Source organism: Suncus etruscus, chromosome 5, assembly GCF_024139225.1.
Source record: "Suncus etruscus isolate mSunEtr1 chromosome 5, mSunEtr1.pri.cur, whole genome shotgun sequence".
NCBI lineage: Eukaryota > Metazoa > Chordata > Mammalia > Eulipotyphla > Soricidae > Suncus > Suncus etruscus.
The window spans coordinates 25615836-25632178 of NC_064852.1; the positions used below are offsets into that span (position 1 = coordinate 25615836).

Genomic DNA, 16343 nt, shown 5'->3' on the forward strand with positions numbered 1-16343 from the left:
TCGTTTGATTTTGTCATCCCTGTAGGAATACACCAGTATAAAAGAATGAACAGCTAACAACAAGAGCTTACTAAACTTTCTGTCATTATATTAACGACTTCAAAAAACAGTAATTTCCACAAATGTGTTTGCTACTGTACTTTTTTAAAAATTTCTTCTCTTTTTTTAATAGCTCCTTTCACTTATGTGGAAACAAATGTATTATTATCAACTATGTCAAATATATCATGCATTTTATTTAAATAAATTTTTTAAAGATCTAATTCCATGTTCCAACCCACAAACACGGATTATATTTCCATTTCCTTTTATCTTATTTCTCTTAGTAGTGATATATAGCTTTAGCTCAATAAATATTTCATCACATTTTATCTCGTGAATGTGTGTTACCAAGGAATTGAACCAGTGTTTTATGTATTCATACCTCACCACTGTGCTACATACTCCAAAACCTGGGTCTGGGATTCTGGGTTTTTTTTTTTTGCAAATTTGATGCCCTTGCCTCCAACTCCACTGAGTGGGGTTAAGAATGTATATGATGCTTTTCTCTGTTTCTTTTCTAAACGTGTTCATTATCCTAAGGGATTGTCGTATATTCATCACATAAATACCTTTACTTTTTTCATAGTAATATTTCTCTAGTATAAGTCTTTTCTGTCTGAATATTTGAAGTCACGGTTGACTGAAAGAAACCAATGTAAAGTGATCTCAGAGAACTACCACCAGAGGTTAATGGAACTGTTGACAGTTTTTCTTCTTTTAAGAAATCTGTCTTAATTGAATTGCATATTGAATTGCATATTCAAATTAAAATCACTAATATTGAATGATTATATTTTATTGTGAATATGCATTGTTTGTTTCAGAGCTATTAATTGCCAGTCTACTTAATTTTGTGATATAAAAAAGTGCTGGAGTTCATAGTATGGAACTCTAAGGAAATGAGTTTATTTAATCAAAGAAATGCCAAAACACAAGGGGGCACTGTTTTACCATATCTGACTGAAAAGAGGAGCTTTTTGTGTACTGTGAATGTTTCCCAAGATTCTGTATTCTCTGTAATCATAGGAGCTTAGTAAACATTGTATATTTCTCTGAGTCTATAATATTTAAAGCAAGCTCTCATAGTTCAAATCAAATTTAGTTTTAGAAAAAAAGTAGGAATTTTTTTATTTGCATCAGATTGACAGAAAAGATGCTTTAAAGAATGGAAGTTGTGTGATACATTTAGTTCTTGTTATATAGGTCTGTGGTAGAGGGGGAAAAATCACTGTAAAAACAGTTCAGTTGCTTTGGAGAAATATCATGCTTCTGTTCTCCAAAAATGAGTTGGGATAAAGATGAAACTGTTATAAGCTGCAGCTGCATTTGCCATCAAATACCAACTTGGTGCTGATGAATGTTTTGTTTTTATTGTCATGGAAACTGGAGCCAAAGAATGGATATTCTATTCATCTGGGAAAATAGTAGTGCCTTGCATAAAACATAAGGACCTTCCAAAGCAATTCCTAAAATAGACAGAAGCTGAATGTAATCCAGAAAGTTGAGGGAAATAAACGTGGAAGAAATATAATCATTTCTGGAACACTACTGTCAGTCTCAATACTAAAACTGTAACTACCTATTTAGTTTTAAAGTTTATTATTTGGTGCTAGAAGTTGAATTGCACTGAGCATAACATTTGTTTAGCATCAATATAATAGTTATCCAGTCATTTAGGAGCTGCCTTTATATACTTCTTTAATTGTAAGATTTGGGGGCGGGGGTCACACCCGGTGGTGCTCAGGGGTTACTCCTGGCTGTCTGCTCAGAAATAGCTCCTGGCAGGCATGGGGGACCATATGGGACACCGGGATTCAAACCAACCACCTTAGGTCCTGGATCGGCTGCTTGCAAGGCAAACGCCGCTGTGCTATCTCTCCGGGCCCAATTGTAAGATTTTTTTTTTGAGAATTCTAAACTTACTAAATAAATACTTCTAAACCCTGAATGATTTTTTTTGATTTATGCTACTTATCTTGCTAGTCTTCCACTTAGAAAATTTTTATATTAGAGGAAGTTGCCTTATCCAAAATAGGAAACTTGTATTGAAACACAAAAGATGATTAGATGCTCTTTAGATTAAAATAAAGTATAAAAATTTAAAAACTATAAAAATGCAAATAAATCTCGGGGCCAGAGCTGTGGCGCAAGCCGTAAGACATCTGCCTTGAGTGCGCTAGCCCAGGATGGACCGTTTCGATTCCCTGGGGTCCCATATGATCCCCTGGGCCAGGCGTGATTTCTGAGTGTATAACCAGGAGTAACCCCTGAGCGTCACTGGGTGTGACCCCCCCACAAAAAAAAGCAAATAAATTTTTGTGTATATTTTGTAAAGTTGTAAATGGAAAAAGGAACACAAGAAACAAATTTGGCTTCAGTTACAGTAAATGTTATACAGTCAAATAGATCTAGATCTGATGGCTAGTTCTTCAGGTCTCCTTCGAACATGTACCTTGCTTGCCTCTCTTGCTTGCCTATGTCTTTTTCTTTGCTTTTTCCACTCTGAAAAAGCCCATATTATCTCTTTAATCTGTAACTTCACTTTCTCTTCCCTTACATCTTTCTAAGTAAGTTTCAATAAAAACTGTCTAGCTTCACACAAAAAAAGTAAAACACATAAATAGCAAAATGTCATAAATTAAGCAAAATTTATGAACTTTATATTTAAAGGGGCATAGTTTTGCCAGACATTACCCAAGTTATTTTATCTCTACAGAAGAAGTAGAATATTGTTTTATAATTTCATAAAGAGGTGGTAGAGGAAGTATTGGATTGGACTGTTTTGGATAGGATAATGAAAAAACTCAAAGGATATGTATTTGGGCTAAAACCTAAATGCTTTGGTAGAAGAACTTTTCACACAGAGGTTGGCAGTCTTTAGTGGAATTGAAGTTAGAATTTTTAGGGGAAACATAGGGAAATACAAAGTCCAAATGGACATTTGGGGCACGGGTAGCAGGACTCCCAAGCAGTGTTCAGTCGCCTACCTCAAGACCATTCCCTGACAATCATAGGCCACCTGGATGAAATGCTTGAGATCAATTGTGCATTCAAGTCATACACTCCTGACCCCAAAGTTGCATTCCAGCCCACTAATGTACTTTAAAGCAGTATATTAAATAGAATATGCCTTTTTTTTTTTTTTACCAAAGAAAGCTGTGGACAGGATTATAGTTCTAAGTCAGAAGTTAAGGTTCCCTAGATATGAATCTCAAAGATTATAAGATCGTTTCAAAATTTGAGTTTTTGTATTTATTTTTTAAACTAAGTAGTGTTTTTAATGTTAATGAATTATGGGGAAATGTCAAGTAAAAATAAGTATGATTAAGCTTACTTAGATACAGTACCTCTGGACACTGTATCTTTTTTTTTTTTTTTTTTTTGGTTTTTGATCACACCTGGCAGCACTCAGGGGTTACTCCTGGCAGGCTCAGGGGACCATATGGGATGCCAGGATTTGAACCACCATCCTTCTGCATGCAAGGCAAATGTCCTACCTCCATGCTATCTCTCTGGCCCCCAGGACAATATATCTGTGAAGGGGCTTGGGAGCACAGCTGGTGGTGCGCTGTAGCCATAACAGGCTATGGTTAGGGACCATAGTGGTGCTGGGAATCAAATCAGGATCATGGCCACAGTCACATATTAGTTAAGCACCATAATCTTATACATTCTCTCAGTCTTCAATACAAATACTCTAAGAAAATTGTAATTTAATAACAATTCTCACAAATGTTTCAGTGCTTTTTGGTATTCAGAATATATATGTTGCGACCAATGTGATAGTACAGTGCATAGTACAGTGGATAGCTTGCACATAGCTAACCTAGGATTGACCCCCAGAATCCTTTTTTTTTTTTTTTTGTTTTTGGGCCACACCCTGTGACGCTCAGGGGTTACTCCTGGCTATGCGCACAGAAGTTGCTCCTGGCTTCTTGGGGGACCATATGGGACGCCGGGGGATCGAACCGCGGTCCGTGCGCAGGCAAGGCAGGCACCTTAGCTCCAGCGCCACCGCCCGGCCCCGACCCCCAGAATCTTATAAGATCCCCAGCACTACCAGGAGTAATTCCTGAGTGCAGAGCCAGCCAAGAGTTAATTTTGAATAGCACCATGTTTGACCAAAAACAGAAAAAAAAGACTATTGGATATTAAAAATCCATGTGACAAAATACCTGAGACTGCTTTTAAAGAGTTACTTAAAATGTCAAAGAGAAAGTAGAAGAGAAATCATGATTTGAATATTATATTCCTTGACTGAAATGATGAGAAAGAACTGAAAAATTGCCAACATTTTAATCTTTTAGAAATACTTTATAGGGCCCAGAGAGATAGCACAGCGGCGTTTGCCTTGCAAGCAGCCGATCCAGGACCTAAGGTGGTTGGTTCGAATCCCGGTGTCCCATATGGTCCCCCGTGCCTGCCAGGAGCTATTTCTGAGCAGACAGCCAGGAGTAACCCCTGAGCATCGCCGGGTGTGACCCAAAAACCAAAAAAAAAAAAAAAAAAAAAAAAGAAATACTTTATATACAGTTTGTTCTAGATTGAAATATGTCAGCAGACTTATTTGAACTTAAACTATTTTAGAAATAAAATACTTAAAATACTTAATGTTAAACAGAGAACCTCTGTGGGTCGGGGATTATAGCTTAGTAATAGAGAGTGCATATTTTACATACGAGATTGTGGGTTTAATCCCAGACAACAAAGGTGTGTGTGTGTGTGTATAATCTCTTTATAATGTCATATAAACAAAACTTGTTTAACAAAGGTGTTTTGTTATTGCTGTTATGTTTTTTAATTTTTAGATTATCATAAATCACTGAGTTATTCATGATTGGTTTTCAGGTATATAATGTTTCAACACCAGTCTCTTCACCAGTATTCACTTCCCTCCACCAATATTTTACAAATTTTTTAGATAGATTTCCCAGTGCTTCATCAAACCTACTTTTTTTATGTCAAAGACTATCTAAGAAGGATGTATTTACTTTAGGATACTCAAAAAAATAAATTTGAAATATATTTATTTGGAATCTGTTGTTATTTTATCATGTCATAAATCTCCTTTACGTTGTTGTAGGGTGTGTGTGTGTGTGTGTGTGTTTGACAGAAAGACTGATTTATAGGAGACAAGTACTGCTGTGTTCTAAATTTCTAATCTATAAAAAATGGGTTTGTTGGTGAAATACTTGTAATTTGCATCACCCTCTCCCCCTTCTTATAGGGAGGTGCTAGAAGAGGGATTTTAGTAAGTATAAAAAGTTCAAAAACTTTCAGGCTCCATGGAGAAAACTCAGAAGTTTGGAGCACTTGCTTTGAGCCATCTACTGAAGGCCTGCTTCAGTTTCCAGTACCATATGATCACCTGTGAATGTGTCCCCCACCCACCCACAAGCACTGGTAAAGTCCCTGAGCATCACCAGGTTTGACCCTAAACCCAAGTAAATTCAAAAATTCATAGTGGTTTAGATTAAATGATTAGTTTTCTGACATTAGACAGTACATCTAAGAAATGAGACAGTGGAAGTCCCATAATATCCAGCTTAAATCCTGGAGAAAGATTCTAGGTGACAGCAATGAAAGTGGGTCAGACAGAGGCTAATTGTGTTAAAGCAGGGGTCCTCAAAATTTTTAAACGAGGCCAGTTCACTGTCTCTCAGACCATTGGAGGGCCAGACTATAATTAAAAAAAAAAAAAACTGAACAAATTCACAAATTCCTGTACACACTGCACATATCTTATTTTGAAATTAAACAAAAAAAATGGGAGCAAATACAATATTTAAAAAGAAGAACAAGTTAAATCAACAAACTTATCAGTATTTCAATGGTAACTATGATTCTGCTTTTGGTGTGGACTATAGTTTGAAGACCCCCCAAGACTGAGAGTAGAAGTCTAGAGACAGGGAGAAAGGGAGTCAGAGAGTGCAGCACACATCCCAAACATGCTCAGTGTGGGCCCAGAATGAGTTGGCTGCTAATAAGCTGGACAGGCAGCAGTGGCAAAAACACCTGGCAGGCCAGATAAATAAATATCCTTGGTGGGCCACTTGTGGCCTGTAGACCTTATTTTGAGGACCCCTAAAAGAATTAAAGAATTAAGAAGGAACAAAGATGAGTAAAATGATCAGTTCAATTTCTAGCATTACATTACATGCTAAGTGTGATCCCGCCTGGTTGCACTACCATTTATGATCACTAATGCTGCAACTAAGTTTGTGGTTTGCAAACTATTCAAATAAAGATAATACAATATCTGTCTTTAGAATATATACAGATGTTAAGAGTACCATTTTTACTCTTACTGATGAGAAGAAAAAGAAAAGCATAATAAATGATGAAATTTTGTTGCTGTTGCTGTTGCTCTCTTCTGAGAGCAACTATTAGGGGTTTTTTTGTTTTGCTTTGTTTTGTTTTTGTTTGTTTGGTTTTTTGGGCCACACCTGGTGACGCTCAGGGGTTACTCCTGACTATGTGCTCAGAAATTGCTCCTGGCTTGGGGGACCATATGGATATGCTGGGGGGATTGAACTGCAATTCGTCCTTGGATAGCACGTGCAAGGAAAACGCCCTACCACTTGCACTACCGCTCCGGCCCAGCTGTTAGGTTTTGTGACTTGAATTCTAAAAAGAAAATAACTTAATAGAAACGTAAACTATCTTATCTCTGTGTGTGTCGGGGGGTGAGGTCAGCATATAATGTATCATACCTATTACACTGCAGAGAGATAGAGAAGTCAGCTAAAATTTAAAATCCAGTTGTGGGATGGCAACATAACTGTTTAAAATAAACTGGCAGGTACTCACTTCGGCAGCACATCTACTAAAATTGGAATGATACAGAGAAGATTATCATGGCCCTTGCGCAAGGATGACACGCAAATTTGTAAAGCGGTCCACATTTTTTTTGTGGGGGGGGCACACCCGTTTGATGCTCAGGGGTTACTCCTGGCTATGCTCTCAGAAATCGCCCCTGGCTTGGGGGGACCATTTGGGACACCGGGGGATCGAACTGCAGTCCGTCCTATGCTAGTGCTTGCAAGGCAGACACCTTGCCTCTAGCACCACCTTCCCGACCCCTATATTTTTAAAAAATATAAAATAAAAAAATAAACTGGCAGGTGACAAAAGAAGAGTTCAAAGAGATTTTAATGTCACTGAAATTTACTACCTCAATCTCCTGGTTATTCACATGAAAGCCCAGGAATAGGAGAAGAAAGAGAATATAATTTCCTTTGAGGGTGTGCACATGCAAATATGGCCAAATATGGACAATGCAGTCAGTGAACTTTGAATGCTAGGTATTGAAAGATTTGAATAGCTATGAGGAAGGCAGCAAAGCTTTCTGCCCATAGAACACAAGCTAAGATACATGTAATTCTAGATAAGATATAAATTCTTCAAATAAAGCTTTCTTGTCTTCCAAGGACTGTTTGCAAATTTCTATCCAGGGTCAATTTTAGATATAAAGCAAAGTTTTTCAGGGAAATTGTGGTGAAAGATCTGAAATACAACAGCAGTTTTATCATTTAGGGAAAGAACAAAGGCATGGAGCTAAATCTATCCCTAGGGCTGTATAAGGTCTGTTGAAAGCTAAGGATAAGACACTTAGCTTTGTTTTTGTTTTTAGAAGGAATGTAGTATGGGGTCTTACCTTGTGGTGCTAGGTGCTTAGTCCTGACTTTGTTCTCAAGGATCACTCTAGTCAGATTAAGGGGGGGGGGGAATGTGTGAGTAGAAAGGTCATAAGAGCAAAGAATACTGTCAGGAGGCAAATCAACTAACAGTACTAACATTCAGAACTAACAACTTACAGAACAAACTGACAAGGATTGTAAAGTGACTTTGGTTACCCTATTGAAGTATCTTGGGGCCAGATAGATAGTACAAAGGTTAAAGCCTTGCACAGAACTGACCCTAATTCAATCTCTGGCACTGCATGAGGTCCCCAACCACTACTAGATATCTATCCTACTCCATCCCAAAATATCTTACAAATATCAGTTGTCAAAATTACAAAAATATCTTGAAGGAACTAGTAGAAAAGTATACTACAACTTAAAGCAAGTGATATTGATGCCAGCAGAGGTCCCTAGATAACAAATGTGAAGTGGGGAGGAAAAAGGCAACTGAGAAAGGGAATCTGGAGCTAGCTTTCTCTTCTATCACCTCAGCCACTCACGAAGTGGCTGGAGAAGATGGAGGATTGTGGGCTTTGTTCTGACAAGAAAAACAAAAGTCAGTCCTAGAACTTACCCAGGTATTTCAGGTCCATCACCTTCCCTCACATAAAAGAATTTCAGGAGAAGTTGTGAAGTAGAAAATCAAAACAAACAAACAAAAAACAGATTTTATTTGGAGGTACTCAGGGAAGGGAGGGAAAAAATAAGAGAGTAAAGTCCTCAAGGGAGAGAGAATATGGGCTTCTCTAAAGATTAATAGCCCAATACACACAGCCCAGAATGAAAGTAGGAAAGTGAACATCTCAAGAGGGGTCGATACAGGCCCATGTGCTTGCATACTATGTACCCAAACAGCACATGTGCACAACTTCTTAGTTGTAAGTTGACTTTTATGGGATTTTTCCAACTTGTCCTACAAGGGGCTTTCTACTAAGAGTCCCATTGCTAGGATGGTTGCCTGGGGAAGTGTTGGTGTAGTTGAATGTTCTTCTTTGATATTCCTTTTCTGGTCTTTGTGCCTGCTGGAGCTTCTCAGCAGTGAGTTGAATATTCTCCTAGTTCAATTGAGACTTATAAATGAAGTAATTACTCCAGATCCTGACTTGGTTTTATTAAATCTCGAGAATTCATTGACTTGTTGGTTGTGGTCCTTCCCTACCTACTGACCTGCCTGCTTCAATATTTCCAAATCAATTTTAACATAGACTAGTTTACATAAATAGTATTATGCTCCATCACCATACTTTTGGTCACTAGAAACATTACAGGGTCTGAGAGAAAATACTAAGAGTAAGGCATTTCCCTTTCATTGCAGTCAACACCTGTTTAATCTCTAGCATGGCATTTGACTTGGTCCCATGCTTCTCCCCATTCCAAATTTCTAAACAAATTTCCAAAATATATCTAATGGTGAGTAGTCTTTTGTATTCCAACCCTGAACAGTTCCCCTTTGTTGTAATAGATAACTAGGACAGCTTAGACTTCACCAGTGAACCCAAATGTGTGCATATTTAGGGCCTGGAAGAAAGCCAAAGTACCTTTAGAAAATCCACACAGACATAGGAAGACAAATCAGTGAACCTAACTTAAAACATTTTTTTCCCTAATCAACTTTAGAGATAGGAAATTGAATGAAGCACTGTTATTCAAGGATCTGCTTTGATAAACTTGTTTACAAGCTTCCTATTTTACCTGATAAGAATCTCCTGTTCCTTCTTTCTCTGTGAACTTCAGATGGCAACCAAATTTTATCAAAAGACTTATCAGTTCCAGGTTGATTTCTCATAACCTTTTTCCCTTATTAAAAGTTTTATCTGGGGGCCTGGAGCAATAGCACATTGGGTAGGGCATTTGCCTTGTACTCAGCCAACCCAGTTCAATCCTTGACATCACATGGTCCCCCGAGTCTGCCAGGAATAATTTCTGAGCACAGAGCCAGAAGTAACCCCTGAGTGCCTCCAGGTTGTGACCCAAAAACAAAAAGAATAAAAAGAATAAAGTTTTATCTGGGCTGAAGGGGTCATATACTGTGTTTTTTCTATTACAGAATTTACAACTCTGCTAAGGACTGGGAATGTGTCTTGGTGATAGGTTTTGGTTGTGTGAAGAAGCAGTGGGTTTGATTCTAAGCTCTGCCTCCCCAATAAGAAATAGAATTAACTTTAGGAAAATAAAATGAACATAAGTGCCTTCATGTCTCTTCAGATCCATTACAGTATCTTTTAGATCTCACCTATCTTTGGTAAATCTTAATTTTATTCCAGATGTGAATAGAAAATAAATTGTGGCTAAATATACAGAGATGTGCAAATATAGTGCACATTCATTGACACTAAACATTAAGCCAGTATCTTTTAGTGACGTTGAAAAGGAGAAAGTTATTTAAAGTATCCAGAGATTCCTTAAAAGTTTTTTTCTCAAGCACTGAAATTTTAGATACACATGTGCAGTTTTAATATTTTATTTAAAATAACTAAAGAAGATAATAACCAATATCTAATTGCCCCTCATCTTGTGATTTTCACTGTTCTAAGTGAGCAGTGTCAAAGGTTTATCCTCATAAAAACTTGGTGAGGTGAATTTCACATCTGTGGATAAATTAGGTAATATTTGCAAGAAACTGGAAGGGATCCTTTTGTTTTTTTGAGTCACTAAGCAGAGTGTTTAGACAAGTAGATATAATTGATATGTGATAATTCTCTGTGCCTGCCCCCAAAGCAATTATTTAATGATAGGACTTTGTTTGTTAGGGGACCAAACCCAGATATTCTTAAGGGTTACTCCTGGCTCTGTGCTCAGGAATTTCTACTGGCAGACCCAGGGGAACCATGTAGGATACCAAGGATCAAATTTAGGTAGGCTGTGTGCAAGCCAAGCCCTACTTTATGTACTATTCTCTAGCCCCAGGCGATGGGACTTTTAGCCAACTTTAATTTCTCTTTATTTTGGGGTAATGGAAATAAAGGTTAAGATACTGAAGAATTGGTTTAGTTAGTTAAGAAGTTCTCACATTTACTTGATTTTTTACTATCCCTTTTTATAAAAAAAAAAAAAGTATACAATGCCCTCTGGAAATAGTGATATTTTGATTTTATTTGGCATAATTGAATCAAAAATCAATAAAAAAATTACTATTCTTTTTGTACTTTGTTCATTACTGCTTACATTGCTGTTGTTATTGCTAGTGGCCCCACATAGCTTGTGCACTTCTATGTTCTGGTTATAGTGTGTGTTGTGGCTCAAACCGCACTTGCTGGAGCTCACTCTTGCTGGAGTTTTCAGCTCTTGGTTGTTTATGAGCATTTGATTGTTAATACAACTGGTGATCACAGTCAGCAAAGCAAGGTCTCTTTCAGTACTTGTTTTTAGTACATGTAGTAGCCCCAAGGAATTAACTTTGAGCATGCATGCATTCTAAGTCTTCTGAGACTTAGAATAAAAATAAGTGCTTACTTAACTGTGCTCATACTGAATACTGCTTTTTAATGTCTTTTAGGCATTCTGGTGACAAACTCTTCTATATGTATTCTTATCCTTAGGTAATTATGATTAATATGTGAACCTGATTTTAAGGTGGGCAGTATGGAGAAAGGTTGCTGTAATGTATTTTTTAAAGTATTGCATCTCAGGTTTCAACCTCAAATCATTTCTAATTCTTCCATGTGTTAGACCATCGTCCTTAGCACCAACAGGAGCTGGTGAGTCAGCTTTAAAGTTTTACAAAATACCCAAGACTCACAGTTAATCCTGTCAAGAAAAGTTACATTTTTTTGTCTTAGTTCTGCAGAAATTTTTGCTTGATTTTTTTATATATATATTTTTTATTTAGGTGCATGATTTACAAGGTCTCAGTTTGATGTAATCCTATTTGTATATGTCTGCTTCCACTTGTTTGATCAGTGGTGTTTTCTCCTCGAATTTCAGATATACAAATTGACCTTCAATTTTACCAGTGTTAGAATTCCTTCATAAGTGTCCCCAGATTCCCTCCCTCCCATGTACCCATACTACATCTCCTTAACAGGCACAATTTTTTTATCTTCACCCACCTCTTCTATAAAGACAGTTTAATATTTACTATTATAATTTGGGTCCCATGCTTACAGTTGTATTGGCTGTAGTGGTTTATTTTATTTATTAATTGGGAGGGCTATACCTGACTATGTTCATGTCTTACTCCTATTTCTTTTTTTTTTTTTTTTTTTTTTGGTTTTTGGGCCACACCCGTTTGACGCTCAGGGGTTACTCCTGGCTAAGCGCTCAGAAATCGCCCCTGGCTTGGGGGGACCATATGGGACGCCGGGGGATCGAACCGCGGTCCTTCCTTGGCTAGCGCTTGCAAGGCAGACACCTTACCTCCAGCGCCACCTACCCGGCCCTTACTCCTATTTCTATACTCAAGGATCATACCTGGGGTTGCTCAGAGGACCATGTGGAGTGCTGGGGATCAAACCCAGGCTAATTTGCATAAAATGCTTGTATTCTATCACACTGGATCCTAACTGTAGTGGTTTGGATAAATAGAATTTTTTGTTGTTGTTTTTGTTCTTTTTTTTTTTTTTTTGCACTTAAGTCCTCTTTTTTTCTCTAAAAATATGTTAGAGATTTTTTTTTTTTTAGATTTTTCTGTTAAGTTTGAGTAGTCTCCAAGATAGTCTATAACTTAATAGGTAACATTGACCTAGTTTATTTAAAGCAAGAATCTCTATTCACTTTATAAACATTAATTGAATTGTGCAGGCCTTTTTGTGAGGTACATGTTACTAAGTTGATCGTCCTAGAAGAGGGAGTAGGACCCTTGATAATAGTGACTTGTAATTTTGCCTGATTTTTTTTCTTTTTCTTTTTTCACCTGATTTTTTCATTAAGAGAAAAAAACAAGAGCCAGTGGGTGTAGTAATCAAAATTCTAGGATTTTGCTCTGATAAATTCAGCAGCATTACAGCTTTGCTTACTATGTATTTTGTTTTTCCAGTTAGCAAATGCGATTCAAATTGTATGAAACTTTGTTGTTGTTGTTGTTGTTGTTTTGGGCCACACGAAGCGGCTCCCAGGAGTTACTCCTGGCTCTGAGCTCAGAAATCACTCCTGGCAGGCTCAGGGGACCATATGGGATATGCGAATCAAATCCAGATTCATCCCTGATCAGAAGCATACAAGGCAAACGTTCTACCACTATTCTATCACTCAGGCCCTGATTGAAACTTCTTAATGCTTTCCCCCCACCAAAGAAGAAGAAACACTTCTCCAGGTACACAAAGTTTAAATAAATAATGAGCTTTCAAGATGTAGGGAGCAGTTTGCTCATAAAACTGACAAAATTTAGATTTGTGCCCTATTATTTATATTAACTGACCACAGATATCTCAAAGGACTTAGTACATAATATGCATAAATAAGATCTGAGTTCAGTCTTCAATACCTCCTCAGGTACCTTAAAGTAGTAATTCCTAAGCACAGAGCTGGGAGTATCCTCTGAAAATTAATGGTTTGTTGTTTCAAAAGCAAAGATAAAGGTTTATTTAAAATATATGAAGTTGGATTTAGTCATGTAATTCTATTTGGACCAGAGAAGTAGCACAGCGAGTAAGGTTCCTGCCTTCCATGCGCCTGACCTGGGTTCAATCCTCAAGCACCATATATGGTCCTTGAGTGCCATCAGGAGTAATCCCAGCTATTCGATGTGCACGCATCTCCCAATATTTTTGGTATTCTCTGAAACAAATATAAACACTCATGATCTGTATATTTGAGCAATTTTGAATTAAGATTGTCTGAGTAACTTTATTTTTCTATGTAACTTTTTTAATCATCAAGAAATTCTCTTTCTAGTTAAACGGTATGGTGTCTGCCTTACGTGCACTAACCTAGGACGGACTACAGTTCAATCCCACGTCGTTCCCATATAGACCCCCTATCCATCCCCTCAGCTATTTTTGACCAGGTGGGCTCCAAAACAAAACAAAATATTTACTCACTGTACTTTTTCTAGATTCTTCCTTTACCATGGCTGACATCTGTTTTGTTAGCTGGTCTGGTTTTCAGATCCCACACCACCCCTGACCTTTGTCTTCTTATTTTTTTTTTTTTTTTTTTTTGGTTTTTGGGCCACACCCGGCAGTGCTCAGGGGTTACTCCTGGTTATCTGCTCAGAAATAGCTCCTGGCAGGCACGGGGGACCATATGGGACACTGGGATTTGAACCAACCACCTTTGGTCCTGGATCGGCTGCTTGCAAGGCAAACGCCACTGTGCTATCTCTCTGGGCCCTTAAATTTTTCTTAAAATGTAAAATATAAGGTGCCAGAACAATAGCAGAGTGGGTAGGACATTTGCCTTTCACGTGACCAATCCAGATTCATTCCTAGCATCCCATCTGGTCCCCTGAGCCTGCTGGGTGCAGTTTCAGGGTGGAGAGCCAGAAATTGCATAGCCAACCTCTGAACATGGCCAGGTGTGGGCAAAAGTATAAATAAAGTTTTAAAAATGTAAATGAAGTTTAAAGAAGTGTTCATTTGAGTGTTGGGAAATGATTTCAATAAACTCGATGAAAAACACTGAAGAATTAACTAAAATAGAATATATGATCAAGAACTACATTAGCAGGACTAACCAGCTGAATGAGAGGAGCAGAAAATTAAATCAGAGACTTCAAGATCAAGAGGCACAATATTTATTGCAGAGATTACAAATTATATTTGAAAAGAACAAAGAAGGGGCCGGGCGGTGGCGCAAGAGGTAAGGTGCCTGCCTTGCCTGCGCTAGCCTTGGACGGACCGCGGTTCGATCCCCCGGCGTCCCATATGGTCCCCCAAGCCAGGAGCGACTTCTGAGCACATAGCCAGGAGTAACCCCTGAGCGTCACCGGTATTTAATGGGAAATAGTAAGAGAAACAACTTACAAATCAAAAATTTCTGAAGAAGAATCAGAGAAAGGGAAAGAACTATTGGTGGAAGGAGATCACAACTGAGAACTTTCACAGCCTCGGGAGGAAGACAAACACTGGTCCAGAGGTTCAAGAAAATGCTAAAAAAATATACCCATATAGGATAACATCAAGACACACTGATAACAAAATGAAGAATGAAAGATAGTTAAAAGACTTTTAAATGTTTGATGCTGTCTGGGGATGATAAAGCAAGAATTCCCTCACTGTTCACTGACCTGAAGCCATCACATTTGTTCAACAAGCAGATCTTCACAGCCTTGAGTGCACTTTTGTTCCCTGTGTCAGTTTTAGGTAGCTACTCTGAACCACAGCCTGATGGGTAGGAGTTCCCCTCCAGGGTATCTGATACCTATTGGGTATCTAGCAGGGCAGCTCCCAGCTGTGGTCTGGGAACAACTGCACACTGTCTTTGCTTTATACTTCCAGCTCATAGCTGCTTTTATGGATACAGGCATGAAATTGAACAGTTCTGGATCCTTTGTTCTGGGTGTTCTTTATCTTAGTTTGGAGAATAAGTCTAGTACCTAACTTTGAGGAAGCCTTCTTTGATTCTAAACTGGTTGCAAAAGTACATGGATTTTTTTTTTCACAACTGGAGCCTGAAGGGTGACACCTGTCATACAGAACTGAGACTGAGCTTGCAGGAGCTATGGCTGGGCCCTGCTGGACAGTGCTCACCTGAATGCTTGCTCACTGTCACCAGCTCTCATCATCCTTTGTTGGATTTAAATTCTGGGGTGCTGCAGCTTGTGAGATTCAAGACAGAAATGATTCTATGAAAATCTAATTGCTCAGAAGAAATCTGCCAGCTGGAATGGAACAAGAACTAATCAGTTTAAGGAAGCAAGCTGCTGAGACTGAGTTCACCTCAGTCTAGTGATAGCACCATATCCCACCAAGTAGCAGTTTCCACAAGCCTGGTGTTTCAGAACCCTGACCTTGGTCTGCTTATCCCCGGTGTTCTCTCTGGTTGTCACAGTGAGCTGGCATTTCCCAACACTTTCTTCTATCTTCTTGGCCTATCAGTATTACTGATCCTTTTGATGAGGGAAGGAAAGGATCTGTCAGATCCTTTCAGTTTTGAGATAGCAGATTACCCAGAAGAGCAGTATCCAAAGCCCCACTTCAGGCAATCTTGCTTATAAAAGATAAAGATGAATTTAAAGAGTATAGGTTCCCTCCTTTTATAGCATACATATAGTCTTGAATTTAAAGTTCTGCATCTGGATAGATGGGTAAAATGAGCTTAGTGGTAGAGCATGTACTTAGCATGCATGATGAGACCCTAAATGCAGTCTCTGACTCAGCACCCCCAGCATCACTGGACCTAAATACAAAACCATCAGGAGTACCGTATTATCTGGTGTATAAGACGACCCCCTAATTTTACATTCTCGGACCATCTTTTCTGCTACTCCATATTGTCTTACCACAGCACAGTTATTGTGTTCCTTGGCAAAGTTTACAACATTCCTGTGCTCCAACTGTATGTACTACAGTGAGCCAATCACAACAAGCAAAGGTTCAAAGGTTATACTGTAATAGACTTCCTCTCTGACTCTGGCCAATCTGAGCAGGCTTTTTACAGTGTAGATTTGGGTCCAGAACATTGTCTAATTTGCATGCATAAACAGCCTGTTTGGATTGGCTGAGTTAGAGAGGCGGT

General features: G+C 38.3%; 1 protein-coding gene and 1 non-coding gene across 3 annotated transcripts in view; both read left to right on the forward strand.

Annotated features, from left to right (window-relative positions):
* Nucleotides 1–16343, forward strand: part of TCF12 (transcription factor 12) — a 332249-nt gene that overhangs the window by 194695 nt on the left and 121211 nt on the right. The window lies entirely within an intron of this gene.
* Nucleotides 6845–6951, forward strand: LOC126010651 (U6 spliceosomal RNA). The gene has a single exon (XR_007496669.1). It is a non-coding gene; the product is annotated as a U6 spliceosomal RNA (small nuclear RNA).